This window comes from Helianthus annuus, chromosome 6 (genome assembly GCF_002127325.2).
Source record: "Helianthus annuus cultivar XRQ/B chromosome 6, HanXRQr2.0-SUNRISE, whole genome shotgun sequence".
Taxonomy (NCBI): domain Eukaryota; kingdom Viridiplantae; phylum Streptophyta; class Magnoliopsida; order Asterales; family Asteraceae; genus Helianthus; species Helianthus annuus.
The window spans coordinates 110,623,024-110,638,605 of record NC_035438.2 but is presented as its reverse complement, the minus strand read 5'-3'; positions in this window follow the sequence as shown (position 1 = coordinate 110,638,605).

The following is a 15,582-nucleotide window of genomic DNA, read 5'->3' as shown; positions in this document are numbered from 1 at the left end:
TGTAAATTCGATGGTATATTAGATAAAAACAGGTGTTTAATCGGGTACCGGGTATTTTATCTAGCGTTTAAATCCCGATTTATGGTGTTCCAATTTATTTTTATTATTCTATAAAAATAAACTCGCCAAAGTATTACTGAAATAAATTTCAGTTGCCAAGACTGGCTGCGTTGTCCGCGTTTCGCAGTAAAAGCACTGTGTCGCGCACAAACACGCGGTACGTGCTTAAACTTGGAAAATAACGTTCTTAAGCGTTTTAATTTATTTTTCAACACGAACCTGATTAAAATAAGATTTTAATCATAACAGAATATTTGTGGGATTTAAATATTATCCGGGCGGTCACCAACGTTCGTTTCGCAGTTTTGTCGTAATTAGTTCTTTAGTTTAAATAAACATGTTTTCGCCATACCGAATCCTTCGAAACTTATTTCTAAGTTATGAAAGGGATATTTAGGGTATGTTTGGCTTTCGTCACAGTTCCGGAATGTACGTCGCGTTAAACTGATTGCGTTTAAGCACCAGTTTGCGTATAACCTTCCAGAAAGTGATTTAAAGTTTGAAGTCGAAATCGGATCAAATTGTAAAATCATTAAACACAAGAACACATATAATAACACCAAAGCGTATTGTTTTATTGATAACCAACATTGTTTTACATTATACGGTGCTTACAGAACACAGTTGTCACAGAACACCATGTCGAGATACGATTTCATCCACATAGATTTTAGCCAGCCTTTCAGCAGAAAAATCCTCACGGATTGGCAAGAAATGCGCTGATTTAGTAAGACGATCAACAACTACCCAGATGGCATTATGACCTTTCTTTGTGCGCGGAAGTTTAGTAATGAGATCCATAGCGATGTTTTCCCATTTCCAAACTGGAATCTCTAGTTGCTCCAAAAGACCAGAAGGATGTTGGTGTTCAGCCTTAACCTTGAGACAAGTAAGGCACTTTGAAACGTACAAGGCAATGTCTTTCTTCATACCAGGCCACCAATACCAAGTACGAAGATCCTTATACATCTTGTCTGAGCCAGGATGAATAGAATAACGAGATTTATGGGCCTCATCCATAAGCAAAGTGCGAAGATCATCTTGGCTTAGGACCCACAAACGGTCCATGAAATAATACGATCCATCTTCCTTCAGCATAAGATCAGGCTTAATGTGATAGGGTAATTCCTTACCCATCAAGTCTTGTGAAACACAAGCCTGTTGAGCATGAGTAATGCGTGCTTGGATATCAGATCGAGCTTGAATAGCAGATTGAACACGAACACAATGAAGCTTAGTACGTTCCTTACGACTTAATACGTCAGCCACAACATTCGCTTTACCAGGATGGTAGCGAATTTCGCAATCATAGTCGTTTTGGAGTTCGACCCAACGTCTTTGCCTCATGTTGAGTTCTTTCTGATTGAAGATATGCTGAAGACTTTTGTGGTCAGTAAAAACCACGCATCCTGTGCCATACAAATAGTGTCTCCAGATTTTGAGAGCGAAGACAACTGCACCCAATTCAAGATCATGAGTGGTGTAGTTTCTCTCATGCACCTTCAATTGCCCTGATGCGTAGGCTATGACTTTATTCCTTTGCATCAGAACACAGCCAAGACCCAATTTCGATGCATCAAATAAACAACAAAATCATCATTACCCTCAGGAAAAGTCAGAATAGGTGCATCACAAAGCTTCTGCTTCAAGGTCTGAAATGCTTCTTCTTGCTTAAACCCCATTCAAAGGGTTTGTTCTTCTGAGTTAGAGAGTTAGAGGAACTGCAATCTTTGAGAAGTTCTCAATGAAGCGGCGGTAATAACCCGTAAGACCAAGAAAAGAACGAACCTCAGTAGGAGTAGTAGGCGTATCCCAATCCTTAATCGCACTGATCTTGGAGGGATCTACATGAATACCTTGTTCGTTGACAATCTGTCCCAAAAATTGAACTTCCTTAAGCCAAAAACACTTGGAGAACTTGGCAAAAAGTTGCTCTTTCTTTAGGAGTTCCAGAGTAAGACAAAGATGTTGCTCATGATCAGCTCGCGTCTTAGAATATATCAACATATCATCGATAAAACGATGATGAACTTATCTAAATAAGGCTTGCAGACCCTATTCATTAAGTCCATGAAAACAACAGGAGCATTGGTCAAACCGAATGGCATGACTGTGAACTCATAATGCCCAAAACAAGTGCGGAATGCTGTCTTGGGAGTATCCTCTTCATGCACATGAAGTTGATGATACCCAGAACGAAGATCAATCTTCGAGAAGCAAGTAGCACCCTGTAACTAGTCAAAGAGATCATCAATGCGAGGTAGGGGATATCGATTCTTGATGGTAAGCTTATTCAGCTCATGATAATCGATGCACATCCTGAAGGATCCATCCTTCTTCTTGACAAAAAGAACGGGAGCACCCCAAGGGGAAATGCTAGGACGGATAAAACATTTGTCAGAAAGCTCCTGAAGCTGCTTAGACAACTCTTGCATCTCAGACAGTGTAAGACGATACGGAGCTCTGGCAATAGGATTAGCACCAGGTACAAGATCAATACGGAACTCGACTTGGCGTGCTGGAGGTAGACCAGGTAATTCTTCAGGAAACGGCTCCGGATAATCCCGAACAACAGGGATATATTGAATAGACTTACCTTGGCCGTTATCTGTTGTAACATGTGCCAAGAAGGCCACATAGTTCTTTCGCAGATACTTCCGAGCTTGAAAACAAGACATAAGCTTGAGGCTACTAGCAGGTTTCTCACCACGAACCTGCAGAATCTCACCAGACGAAAGCGGCACACGAACAATCTTCTCAAAACAAACTACCTCTGCGCGATGCTTGGCTAACCAATCCATACCCACAATAATGTCGAAGCTTCCAAGTTTCATAGGTGTGAGGTCAATAGGAAAGAGATGGTTGTTAAGGTTCAATTAGCAATTGCGAAGAACAGAATCAAGAACAACGGGTTCACCACTCGCAACTTCGACTGTTAAAGGCTTACCTAGTTTCGTTCTAGACACGCGAAGCAAAGGCTCAAAAGATAACGACACAAAACTCTTATCGGCCCCTGAATCAAAAAGAACAGACGCAGGTTGATTATTAACAAAGAACGTACCATTCACCACATCATTGTCTGCTTGCGCCTCTTGTGCATTCATGTTGAAAGCTCGTCCACGAGCCGGAGCCTGAACTGGATTCGCATTCACTAATCTTGGACATTGGTTATGGTAGTGGGTCAGATCTCCACAGTTATAACAAGAACCTGGTGGGTAGTGAGGTCGTGCAGCTTGACCTTGTTGCTGAGCAAGAGGCTGAGCAACTTGTTGAGCCGGGTTCTGAGCTGCCCGATTCTGATTGACAGGAATGCGACATGTAGCAGCAAGATGACCAGGTCTTCCACAGTTAGTGCATTGACGGCACTGGTGTTATGGTTGATGATGACCGTTACCCTTATTGCAAAAAGATGCATTGCCAAAGTATGGTTTCTTGGCAAGCGGTTGCGCAGGCTGATTTGTCTGTGCAGTAACGGCAAAATTTTGGGAAGCCTTCCGCTTCCTAGACCACTTTGAGGAACCCGCATCCTTACCTTGCTTGTTTTTACCTTTCTTGCTATCCTTCTTGTCAGACTCTTGCTTCTTACCCTTCTTGTCACCCTTTCTGTGCAACTTACCCTTTCGAATCTGCGATCCAGTCAACGTTGCAGATAACTCGATTGCCTGACGGACAGTGGTAGGATTACTACTAGTAATGATGTCTTGCACAGATTCAGGTAGACCATCAATGTACCTCTCGATAGCCTTGTCGAGTGGGGTAACCATTGTCGGGCAAAGTAAGCTTAACTCCTCATACCTGTCTGTATACGCCCGTTGCTCACCACTTTCTTGCTTCAGATCATCAAATTCCCTCTCCATATTTCGCAGCTCATGACGAGGACAAAACTCCCTCATCATAAGAGTTCTTAGTTCAGCATATGTTTGTGCAAGAGCAACTTTTTCACCACGGTCTCTCATAACCCCGTTCCACTATGTCAAAGCCCTCTTCTGAAATACGCTAGAAGCGAACTCGGCCTTCCGGTTCTCAGGACACAGAACATGACGAAATGTACTCTCAATGCTCTCGAACCATTGAAGGAGCCCAGTTGCCCCTTCGGTACCACTGAACTTGAGTGGTTTAGCCGAATTGAAGCTCTTGAAGTTACAAGGAGCATTCTGATTGTTGTTGGCTTGGTTCACCTGAGCGATAATGTTTGGGAGTGCGGCAACAATGTGCTGTGCCAGAATATCTGCCATTTCGGCATTGGTTAACGGGTTTTCACGACGAGGAGGCATGCTAAAAAGAGGAAAACATGAGAGGAAACGAGTGAGATGATTAGATGAAAAGAACGATATGAAACAAAATCAACAAAAGCAAGGATGGTGGTCATTCGTCCGTACCACAAAGCAAACAAATGACACACAGTGACTAATCAAAGTAAATGGGTCCATAAATAATGCTTAACGAAGACATGCTCGCCTATAAGTGAACACTCACCCCAGGAGTTCCCAGTTAAGAGTGACTGGTCTGATTATGTGGATTTGTACGAACACTCTAGCCTTAGACAGAAAACCCGGGGTACAGGCATTCACCCTGGGTAGTTGTTGATCGTCCTACTAAATCAGCGTATTTCTTGCCAATCCGTGAGGATTTTCCTACTGAAAGGCTGGCTAAAATCTATGTGGATGAAATCGTATCTCGACATGGTGTTCCTTTGAACATAATTTCTAATAGAGATGCTCGCTTCTCTTCTCGATTTTGGAGAACCATGCAATCTACTATGGGGACCCAACTTAATCTGAGCACAGCATATCATCCACAAACAGATGGCCAAACTAAAAGAACAATCCAGACGTTGGAGGATATTCTTAGAGCTTGTGTGATCGATTTCCGTGGTAGTTGGGATTCACATCTTCCATTGATTGAATTCTCCTACAACAACAGTTATCACTCCAGCATCAACATGGTTCCTTTCGAGGCTCTCTATGGTCGAAAATGTCGTTCACCAGTCTGCTGGAATGAGATAGTTGAGGCTCAACTTACTGGACCTGACCTCATTCTAGAGACAACTGATAAGGTTAAGAAAGTTCGTGATAACCTACAGACAGCTCGAAGCCGTCAAAAGAGTTACGCAGACCGAGGACGCAAGCCCTTGGAATTTCAAGTTGGTGATTGTGTATTACTTAAGGTCTCACCTTGGAAAGGTGTGATCAGATTTGGAAAGAAAGGAAAACTTGCACCTAGATACGTTGGACCATTCAAGATCGTCGAAAGAATCGGTAAGGTAGCCTACAGACTTGAGTTACCTCCTGAACTTGGAAATGTTCATCCAACTTTCCACGTATCCAATCTCAAAAACTGTTTAGCTGATGGGAACCTCCACATACCACTTGACGAAATTCGTGTTGATAAAACACTGCATTTTGTTGAGAAACCTGTGGAAATTACGGATCGTGAAGTCAAATGGCTTAAACGCAAGCGCATTCCCTTGGTTAAAGTTTGCTGGGAATCTAAACGTGGACCTGAGTTTACTTTGGAACGTGAAGATTAAATGAAGGCGAAGTATCCACATCTTTTCCCTTGAGTTTCTTCTAAACAAATTTAGGGACGAAATTTCCACAAGTAGGGGAGACTGTGACATATGTGCTTGTAATCATTGTAAACAATTCAGTTATCAATGAAATAAAGTTATTTGATCCCTATGTTTGTCTATTTATGTTTGATGTTTTTCATGTTTTGACTTTTATTCAATTTCAAACTCTATATCGCTTTTGGAGAATTATACGCAAACTGGTGCGTAAACGTAATCAGTTTAACGCGACAAATACTCCGGAATATCAATTTATGCTTAACATACCTTAAATAACCTTTACATAACTTAGAAATAAGTTTTGAAGGCTTTGGTATAGCAAAATCAAGTCTATTCGCTTACAGGGACTAAAATTAACAAACTGCGAAAGTATGCCGATTTGAACAGTAACAAACATTCTGGAACACGATCATAAGTTAAACACACCCTAAATATCCTTTACATAGCTTAGAAATAGACTTTGAGGGGTTCGGTGTGCTAAAATAAACTTTATACTCATTCAGGGACAAAAAGTGTCAAAAAGTGCATAAGTTTGCATTTTCGCGCATAACTTACGTTCTGAATACATCCGGACATCCAAAAATTTATGCAAGCATTAAAATATTTTATTTTAGTGTTTGGCATGAGAAAAATCCATTCGTCGCGCAATTTGGATCGTTTTTCGCGCTTATGCGCATTCCGTCGTAATTAAGCGAACATCGCGATCGTACGACCAAACGAACCGACATCCGGCATATTTTTAAGCATGCTTCATGTCCACAACGTTTAGGCATCATTTTAGGGCCTTAAAGTTGGCCTGACGGGCCTTAAACATGTCGGAAATAGCCTTAAAAGCATGCAGGGACCAAAACTGTCATTTGTGAAACTGTTGCTGATCTGAGATCCCCAGGCGGGGCGCGTAAACCCCTATAGGTACCTTACATGGGCCGCAAGGCCTCCCCAGACCTGCGAAACTAGTTTACCCAGCTGTAAACAACTGTTAAACTCACAAAAACCCATTGCAAATGGTATTTCTTAAACAATGGACTGATACTAGGGGCTCTAATGGTTTTCCAAAACAAGGGGTACACATGGACGGTTGAGATTGAAGCACGTTTCTCAATGAACGATCTTAACGGTTCTAGGAAAACTTTAAATACCCCCACCCTTTTCACCCCGAACTCACTTGAATTCTGAGATTTTCTCTAAGTTGGAGTGATTATCACTTCATACCTGAGAAATACTTGGAATTCAATCTTGCGGGGACCTTCTGTAAGTATTCTTTCGCGTTTTTCATTCGTTATAGCATTAAAGTCAAACTGCGTTTGACTTTCTGCATTGACCAGTTTATGGTCAACGCGAAGTTCGTTTGAACTTCATAACGTGAGCGTAATCACGATGGTTATAGTCCCTAGTGACTATACCTACTGATTACCACGTTATCTAGGCTTAGTAACGAGTCGTAGTTTCGGCCAAAATGCGTATTCTTGTGTATTTTGTAACCAAACTACTTATGGGTATCAAGACCCTTTGTCTTGATATCAAACCTGTTTTTAAACCTCGTTAAACATGTTCTAACATGTTTAACTCGTCACTTTTAGAATTGTGCTTGTTTAGGGTCGTAAAGGTAAGGGATCTAAACAATCGCTTATGATTTCGGACCCGACCCATTTGGTCGATCTTTAGGATCCGACCAAACACTTTAGGTGACCATAGTTGTATAGGGAATAACCTTCCGAGGTTATACCTTATGGTCACATCGTTTAAGTAGTTGTATGATAAGTAGATCTTATGCCTTAGGTAAATTACCAAAAATACCCTTTTTACGATAAAATTCATTTTAAGCCTATGTAACATAATTTTTGGTATCTAAACTGATTTAACAACAATATTAAACATGTTGAGGCAAATCTTACTTGTCAAAGGGCTAGTTAGGCATTCCGAACGCGTTTTACGCAAACGACGCGTTAAAGTGGCATAAGCTACCTAAACGGGTCGTAACGGGTTAATAGCACTTAGGCTAGGTTTTGTTTCAGTATGTAGGCTTTGTTAAACCATATTACATAAGTTCCCACACTTATTTGGTTTACAAACCCTCGTACTACCCGATCCTCCGATAGGTCCGTTTATCAATGTAGTTACCTATATTAGGTGCCGTTTGAATCCGTGATCTTCTAGCTTGCTTGGTGGATATCTAAAGTCTATTAAGCAATCTCAAGTGAGTACATAGACCCCTCTTTTACTATTTTTCAAACATTTTGGGGTGAAACACATGTGCCTACTTGTTACTTTCATACTTTCCATGTTTTCACAACTTATGCTTGCTATGTTCATTAGTACACTTATAGCACATGATTTCATTATGTTTTGTGACGTGTGTTTACTTGACATGCTAGCACATTGTTTTACATTACATTTCTTTTGCTATGTATGTTCATTTAACATGCTAGCACATTGATTTACATGACTTTTCTGCTTTGTATGTTTACTTAGCATACTTAGTACATTGTTTTCACATAACTTGTTTACAATTGGTATAACATTTGGTTTGTTTAACGGTTCTTTATTACATTCATTAACACCGATCATGCCGCTCGGTAGTAAGTAATGGTACCATAGTACTTGACAAATCCCGTTCCTGACATCCTAGGTTTGTTTGGGTGTAAGGAATGACTGAATCCGAAAACATTTTACTTTGATAACCTTTGCTCTAAGGTTATCCTGCTGTCTCAAGGCTTGGATGTATGCGTTAACTAACCACATAAGTGTTTGTATCAATAAAACATGCATTCATTTTACAAAACATAACTTTTGATTTATTTCAAATACTGTTTTGTTCATTTTTACTTATGGTTTAAGTAGTCTCATTTTTACTTACCATACATAACTTTTGTTTACACATTACATGACTTACGCTTAACTTGGGTTATACTATGACTTTTGACTATTGGTTTAAACATGAACATTATACATTGGTGGTTTGTTTGGGTGACTTGAATAACGAGACGCGTGTAATATAATACAAGCATGGTGGATACGCCGCTGGTACTTCCTATATATAAGTGCTTGTATGATATTACATATCGTAGCGTTATTTATGCCATTCAGTTTAGACATGTTACTTTTACAACACATTTTTCACTTAAACATTGTTTTACAAATAACATTGATTTATACAAACTCCTTTTACTTGGTTACTCTTTTAACCATACGTTATTCTTTTACAAGTACTTATCATCTGATTTTGCTATCGTTTTTCAAATGATTTATAAAAGAAAATACTTAACAAGGTTCATGACTAATTTTTATTAAACATCTTCTTTAAACTCAAGTCATGAATCCTATTTTCACAAAACCTATGTATCTCACAGGCATTTTTATGCTGACATACCTATTTTCACATGTGTTTTCAGGAGCTGTTGCTTAGGATGATCATGACATACTAGGGAGGACCTGTGCCTTAGTGACTTAAAATGAAGATAGACTTAGTTTAATATCGTGATGTACTTTTGTTTCTTTTATTTTAAGACAATGTGACTTGTTGGTTCTTGTTTTGAAACAATGTATTCCACCCTTGGGTGATGAATAAAATATTATTTTAATTACCATGGTTGTGGAACAATAATTCTGTTACAACACTCCCCGACATTTCCGCCACGATTTGATGTTTTACGTGGTCGGGGTGTGACAGAAGAGTTGGTCATCTGTAACACCCCAATCGCGTAATACAACAACACGCGACGGAAATATCTGGGAGTCACGTTACAAATTGCTCACAACTACTGGTACTAAATTGTTTCAATATCATTAACATCGTTTTACAAACAAAGAATACATGAAACTTGTAGGACCGGTTTTGACGCCGTTCGATTGCGTAACGTACGTTTCACGTGCGGAATCCATGAACGTGCGTGACCGAACACACAATAACGTACTACTAACGAGAATCTATTGAAAGATGTGACAATTTCGGCACAAGATTCACGTTTACAACACTTTCTCTCTCTAGACTTTCTCCCTCTAGAAGTGTTCCTCCAAATCTTCTATTTCACCAAAATCTCATGTAACTAATGACATAATCCTCTATTTATAGGTCAAGGCATTTTAATGAAAGTTCTCATTAATTACAAGTTTGCCACCTTGCCTTTTAACTAGATATGACAATTATAAAGACTTGATTTCTTCGTTATCTCGCTATAGCTCGGATTGACGAAGGCGATAGACATTCGTGCACTAACAATCTCCCCCTTGGATATTGCAGTAGTCAATCCGTGGTGAAACTCGTAGCGACTTGACTTTCTCTTTCTCTTGAGTCTTTTTGCTTGAACAGAATCCCGGTGGATCTGTCTTCAGCTTCCGTTGCTCTCTTTCTGTAGACTCTTCAGGCTCCCCCTTTCGTCAAGCTTCCGTGCTTTTGGGATCGACGCCTGGCTTTGCGTATCAACAGATTAAGAAACCTGCACACATCTCAACCTCTCTATTACAAACCAATAAAGTTGTGATTCAACTTAATGAATCAACTAAATATTTGAGAATTTTCATATTTAAACACTTTTCAAAATTTGAAATATTCCAATTTCTGATTCAATTTTCTGAATCATCTTAAACATTTCAAACCAATTAACCAAACCATCTGTTCATCAAGTTTAGCCTTTGAGATTTTGAATATCAGCTCTCCAACATCAGTTGTCGAAAATCTTTTTGGATTTTATACACTATGAAACATAAATGCAACAGCATAAATTAAATGCAGAAATGAACTATGTACAAACATATTTTTGTGAGTTTGTGCAAGAGGATCATATCAGTTTTTGAGACAAATCACTAACACCGTTAAGCTTTGAACATTGTAAGCTCTAAACAATTTACCTAGATTGTCAGATATATCTTTACACAAAGTTTAACTGATTCAAGATACAAGATTAATGTTTTAGATACTTAAACTTATTCGAGTGTCCCATCACTTAAATATACTCCCGTATCCAGATTCAAATATTTAATCTTACAAACTTAATTGAGTGTCCCATTTCAGAATATACTCCCGTATCCAGATCTCAATATTCAGAATTACAGGTAAGTATACTAAGACGATATCTGTAAAGGGTTAGATGTTGAAATCATGAGAGCTCAGGTCAGAACTACCGTTCAGCAGAGAGATCATGATTTGTGTCCCCTTTAGAGGATCTTTTTACAACAACAAGAATGATCAATTTTATTGTCTCATTTTGCTGAGGGCTTATGCTGTGTTTCAAGCATTTGCAGCAAGTATTATCCAAGGACTAGGTGAGAACTTCCATTCAGCAGAAGTCCCGGGATAATACCCCAGATATCACTGAGTATAAACAAACCTAGTATTTCAGAGAGAGAAACCTTTCAAACGAGATTTCGGGGGTTACCCATATATCCGTGAAATGTTACCCACAAAATAAGAAAGTTTGACATCTTATAGAATCTTTCAAACGAGATTTCGGGGATTACCCATATATCCAAGAGATGTTCCCCACAAGATAAGCAAGTTTGACGTTTTAAGTTTATATCCCGAAAACAATCTACTGAATGTGTAAAAATTTACTAACAAATCCACAATAAAATTGTTTATCACATTTAACATTTCATTTCTTTACAATGCTGTGATAGTCCACTGATTTACTATCATTTCCTCTTTTTCGCAACAAAACTCATTTTTGACTTTTTCAATGTTTTTGACATTTTCAAATTTCCTAATTTTTTTTTTTAAATTTTTCTCCCCCTAAAATCAAAATATGTTTCAATTTTGATTTTCTGGGAAAATTTGAAAACAAACTATACAGATAAAGTGACAACATGATATCGAATCGCTTCAATTCGCCATCCACTTGGCGTAAACAATCAGAACTCCCCCTCACAACAAACTGTTTTCCCATTGTGATCTCAAAACACTTAAGTTTGTTTTAATCAAAATGGTTTTTCCGGAAAATTAGTTTTGTGTGTTATTTCATAAACATGTGGTTTCATCACATTGTTCTTCAAATTACCACTTGTAGGAAAGATGAATCAAGTACAACTTAATGTCCCTGATTTATCTTTTGAAAGACGAAAAATCACCAGAGTGAAATTTCTCAAGAAATGTGCCGATTCATGTTCCACGCTTACCAACCTGGGAACTCCGGCAAGTCAGGTTTTTCTATTTGAAAAGTTTCACCCAAGCCTGACTGTCCTTGAGTGATTTTGAATTCTTGTTCAACAATGGTGGAAAGTTTGTATCATCAATTGTTAAACCTGAATTCTCAGATTTTACCTCAATAACCGGCTCTTCTGGGTTTGACGAACCAGAATCATTGCCTGAATGTGGCTTGTCTAACTTTATTGAGTCAGATTCATCGCCGACATGTGGCTCCTTTGTTTCCGAAGAAACAGATTCATCGCCACCAACTTTTACCTTCTTCTTTTCCTCTTTCGTCCTCAGATTTGTATCTGATGAATTCGTCTTGCTTGACTTTGCAGTCGAGGGAGTTGATTCATCAGAACTCTTATTCGATCTGTCCGGTGAACCCGAGGACAAAATCTTCTCCAGATATTCTCTGGCCTTCTTCCTCTTCTTTCTCAGTCTGTCTTTTTGCCCTTGAGAAAGCTTCACTTTCTTTTCTTGAACTTTAGGTTCTTGGACCTTCTGTTCTTTGATTTTCTGTTCTGAAACTTTCAGTTCCTTAGGCTTAACAGTGACTGGTTTCTTTGCCAATTTCTGAGAATTAACCCTCAATCTTTCACTTGATTTCCTTGGGCAATCCCTGGCAATGTGTCCTTTGATTTGACAATTATAGCATCTCCTCGTCTCAAATCTCTGTCTCTGGCAGTTAGCAGCAATGTGTCCTTGATAGCCGCATCTGTAACACACTCTGTTATCGTACCAATCACCATTGTCATACCAAACGCTCTGATCAAAGCACTGTTTGGCTTGGTGATACTCTTTCCTCTTCTTGATTGTTGGATTTGACTTTTGAGCACTGTGGTCAAACCTGCACCACTTATTACCAACAGTTTTAAGTTTTCATTTTTCATTTTTTGTGATTTTTGATTGCGATTGGATGATTGATCTGATGAGCTTTTATTTTCTTTTTGAACAATTTTCTCAGTTTTAATTTTTTGTTTTTGTTCCACTTTCTTCTTCAAAGGTTTTTGCTTAGAGCATTCTCCCTTTTCAGTCGATTGTAGAACTGTTTTCTGAAATTTTTCTTTTAATTTCAAAAACAATTTTTGTTTTTCTATTTTTTCTTTTTCATCATCAGATTTCTCATCACAATCTTCAACTTTGACATTGTCAAAGTTTGTGACATCGTCACTTATTGGAATTTCATTGATCGGTTCTGGACAAACATATGATGCAGAAATCACAAAACCTTTCAACTTATTTTCTAACTCAGCAATTTTAATACGATCACTTTTAGCTTCTTTTTCAAGCTGAATGATTTTAGCAAGATAAGAATTGATTGCAATTTGTTTTTCAAGATTATTTTTACCAAAGATATCTTTCTCATCTTCTAAAATCTTTATTTGAATTTGAAAATCTTTCTCAATTTTTACTTTTTCATTTTCTGAATTTTTTATTTGATTTTTTAAAACATTTTCTGAATTTTTAAGATTTTTGTTTTCTAATGTCAAACTCTCTAAATCCCTCAAGAGTTTGGCATTTTCAGATTTCAGATTTTCACAATTTGAGCACTTCTCTATTATTTTTTCAGCTTCAGTTTTCTTCTCCACCTTGATAGCTGAAATTTCTTTAACCTGCTCCTCTTTCACTTGAACATTTTTCTCAGATTTGAATTCTACTTTATCAGTTACTGATTTATTCTTTTGGAGTTCAAGTTCTCGTTCTTCAATCTTCTCGATAAAGAAACTCAAAGTCAAGTTTAAATGTATCTTCTTCAAATCTAACACATACGTTCTCCACATATCACCCGGTAAAGCATTTGCCAACATGTCAACCCATTCCTCATTAGTCTTGGTTATCTTCAATCTCACCATCTCCCAAAACAACTTGATATACCTTTTGATCAATTAATCAATTGATTCTCCATCGATACCTGAAAAATTATTGAACTTGTTCAGTGCAGTATAAATTTCAGAATCCATGTCTTGGTAATGAGAAATACACAGCAACAGATTTTCAATCAATTTAAAAAAAATTCCACACAAACAAAAAATCTGATGAATATCCGATTGATGAAAATCCGCTGACAACAAATCACTTCGAATCACCTGCAAACACACAAATAAACGATCAGTAAAAATATCAATCAACTGAATCGGACGGAAGGTTGATCGAACGGATAGTATGTTTGGTCGATCGGACAAAAAAAACGTTGTTTGATCGAGTTCGATCGGCCGACAACACTCTTAATAATGGCTGACAACGCTTATTTAACAGTGGGCTGTGATCTCTGCCTTTTCTTACACTAAGTGGGCTACACCTCCATGTTATTACTAATCCACGATTGTTCCACAAAAATAATCAACACCACCTCATGGGCCTTGTTTATACAAATGGGCAGTGAAAACAACAATAGCAGATTCATGATTGGGCGGTGAACAAGTGGGCCAACTTTAGTAGTGGGTCGGTGTAATAATGGGCCTTAGAGTTAATGGGTGGTGATGTTGGACGGTGTAACAAATCAACTATTTATATCAAATAATATCCAACAGTGCCTTTAACAAATATATCAAATCAAGTACTTTGTTGCTGATTGGGCCTAAGATAGTGAGTGGGTCGGTGCTACCAATCAATAACAACAACAAATAAAATTGTCGGTTCTTTTGGGCTTCTAAAACTATGTCAATGGTCGGTAATGAAATTCAAAACAAATCAGTTTAGTGGGGCGGTGATGTAATGGGGCGGCAACTTTAATTGGGCCTCAAACCTTAGTGGGCGGTGCACCTTGGGTTAAACAAGTAACCAGCCGACAAATTTGAAACCAATGGCTGTGATTGGGCTAATAAAAGGTAGTGGGGCTATGCAAAACAATAAACTGTCAACAACCAGATTGTTCAGACACTCACGTGAAGAAGATGACAAAAAGCGAACCCCAAACTTACCTTATAAGCGGACCCTTTATGTCACATAAGCGGACCAAAATTTGTTTTTATGAGCGAACCACAAATTTTTTCTATGAGCCAACCTGTTTGATGATAACCAAAAAAGCGAACCTGTTCAATTTCTCACGAGCGGACCTGTGTAATACCAAAAGAGCGAACCTACCTGAAATTTCATGCAAAAACAGACCGAAAAACTGCGATTTCTCCTAAACGGCTAGGAGATTTGATCTGAAACTTGGTAGGGTTGCAATTCAATGTTTTTCGCACACTATGTCAAAAATCAGACAAATCGGACCGTGAAATCACGTTCAATTTGACAAATTTCCGTAAAAACCGTGAGAAATAAGTAGAAAATGAAGAAATCAATGAAATCGGATCTGAATCGGCTCTGAAAACGCTGAAATCTGGTACGAAAACGATGTGTTTGATCGTGCAATTGAGCTCCTAGCTCTGATACCACTTGTAGGACCGGTTTTGACGCCGTTCGATTGCGTAACGTACGTTTCACGTGCGGAATCCGTGAACGTGCGTGACCGAACACACAATAACGTACTACTAACGAGAATCTATTGAAAGATGTGACAATTCCGGCACAAGATTCACGTTTACAACACTTTCTCTCTCTAGAAGTCTTCCTCCAACTCTTCTATTTCACCAAAATCTCATCTAACTAATGACATAATCCTCTATTTATAGGTCAAGACATTTTAATGAAAGTTCTCATTAATTACAAGTTTGCCACCTTGCCTTTTAACTAGATATGACAATTATAAAGACTTGATTTCTTCGTTATCTCGCTATAGCTCGGATTGACGAAGGCGATAGACATTCGTGCACTAACAAAATTGTTCTTTTGTTTTAGAAGTCTAAGGCCTGAATGCAATCCTATGCGTTGCATGCTTGAA